Source organism: Protomyctophum bolini (genome assembly GCF_963924005.1).
Source record: "Protomyctophum bolini genome assembly, chromosome: 23".
Lineage (NCBI taxonomy): Eukaryota > Metazoa > Chordata > Actinopteri > Myctophiformes > Myctophidae > Protomyctophum > Protomyctophum bolini.
Window position 1 is genome coordinate 28914706 of NC_137884.1, and position 2500 is coordinate 28917205.

At 42.4% G+C, this 2500-nt stretch overlaps 1 protein-coding gene across 1 annotated transcript in view; it reads left to right on the top strand.

The window, feature by feature from the left end:
• LOC308310695 (sortilin) overlaps positions 1-2500 on the top strand; it is a 25584-nt gene that overhangs the window by 13017 nt on the left and 10067 nt on the right. The gene's annotated exons all lie outside the window — the stretch shown is intronic.

The following is a 2500-nucleotide window of genomic DNA, read 5'->3' on the forward strand; positions in this document are numbered from 1 at the left end:
TTAAAAATAAAAATCCCTCTCACATATTCATATGCCTATAGTGTCTCAAGCCCACCACACACCGGCTGTGTCCGCCGCCTCCATTATTTTCAATGAACCCATCGCACACCGGCTCCGTCCGGCGCGCCGATAGAACACAGTTCTATTTTCCAGGCGCCGCCGCGCGGCAACGCGTCGCGCCGCAGACGGTCACAGACGGTGTGTGATGGGCTTTAGTCGGGTGGAAACTGGTCCAAAACTGTTTACTTTTCAGGATTCAAATTCAAAACCAAACAAAAGCAGCAGGTCTAAAATGCTCAGAACACACCGTGTTGCGCCGCGCGGCGTTTCCACTCAGGCTGCTAAGAAAACTTAGAAAAGTGCTCTGCTACTTTTCATAATTAAAACCTGGGACAAAAATATTGTAAACAATTTAAAAAAGTAATTGAAAAAAAAGCACGGCCCCTCTCACGTGTCTGATGAAATTAATATCAACTATATCTAATACTGAATCAATTAATTAATATCAACTATCTAATACTGAATCAATTAATTAATATCAACTATATCTAATACTGAATCAATTAATTAATATCAACTATCTAATACTGAATCAATTAATTAATACCAACTATCTAATACTGAATCAATTAATTAATACCAACTATCTAATACTGAATCAATTAATTAATATCAACTATATCTAATACTGAATCAATTAATTAATATCAACTATCTAATACTGAATCAATTAATTAATATCAACTATCTAATACTGAATCAATTAATTGGACTGACTGTGTGTTTTAACTGAACACTGGACTGACTGTGTGTTTTAACTGGACTGACTGTGTGTTTTAACTGAACGCTGGACTGACTGTGTGTTTTAACTGAACACTGGACTGACTGTGTGTTTTAACTGGACACTGGACTGACTGTGTGTTTTAACTGAACACTGGACTGACTGTGTGTTTTAACTGAACGCTGGACTGACTGTGTGTTTTAACTGAACGCTGGACTGACTGTGTGTTTTAACTGAACGCTGGACTGACTGTGTGTTTTAACTGGACACTGGACTGACTGTGTGTTTTAACTGAACGCTGGACTGACTGTGTGTTTTAACTGAACGCTGGACTGACTGTGTGTTTTAACTGAACGCTGGACTGACTGTGTGTTTTGCATTGTAATGGAAAAGCTAGCCAGGATGAATGATGGACAAGCTGGTTCTTCAAGTTCTGCTGCTGACAACATCATTCCATCATGTTTTGTGTATGTTTTGAGAGTGTGTGTGTGTGCGTGTGCGTTTGCGTGCGTGAGTGAGTGTGTGTGCACGTGTGTGTGTGTGTGTGTCACAGTGTGTGTGTGTGGGCACGCTTGTGCACCAAAGTGCACTCACTCCCTCTATCCCTTTTTGTCTCTCTCCCCAACCCCTCCTCTCTCTCCTTTCCTCTCTCTTTCGCTCTCTTTTTTTCTCCCACTCAAGTTGTGTGTGTGTGTGTGTGTGTGTGTGTGTGTGTGTGTGTGTGTGTTTACCTTGCTGTGTAGGTCAGTGCGCCCCACAGCTCTGGGCAGTTAGTTGGGTTAGGTGCGTGCGTGCGTGCGTGCGTGTGTGTGCGTGCGTGCGTGCGTGCGTGCGTGCGTGCGTGCGTGCGTGCGTGCGTGCGTGCGTGTGTGTGTGCGTGCAGCAAAGGGACTTTTGTAGAAGTGAGATAAGTAGAGCAGATAGCAGGCAGGGGGGGGGGGGTGGAACGGTGGAACAGAGACTTGGGTTACACTACAATAGAGCTGACGCACATCATGAGGGAATCAGGGTGTTGCACACGTGAACGCACACGCACACGCACGCACACACACACACACACGCACACACGCACACACACACACACACACACACACAAGCACATTGTGGAAATTGTGGAAATGTCCAAAACTGTTACTTTTCAGAAAATGGAAAATCTATATGTACAGTACACTGGGACCCCTTTTCCACCGGTTCAGTTCTTTTTTTTTTTTTTTTATAGTCCATGAGCCAGAGCTCCAAAATTGAAACGTTAATTATGAATTGAGTGGAGCAAAACCATTACCTATATTAGATTGTTATCACCATTAAACCTCCCCAATTGAGTATACTTACACGAAGACAATGATTTATTGTATTACAAATTCTTAGGAAAATATGCAAAATAATTGAAAATATGATAAAGCTACTACTGTGGAAGGGTTATCATGTATTAATTTACTTGTATTGATCCTATAAACAATTTAATATAGAGTATATGTTTTCCCACCAATTTTGGAGCTCTGGCTCATGGACTAAAAACCAAAAAGAACTGAACCGGTTCCCAATGGGAACCAACCGGTGGAAAATAACTGAACCGGTTCCCATCAGAATGGGTTAATCAGACCAGTGTGTCTCCAGTGGAAACCTCGTATGAATCTGATCTCAGGTCAGAATGGGTTAAAAGTGGCACTATGCAATCTGTCTGTCAACCACAGACCTCTAGACTCACAGACAGACCAT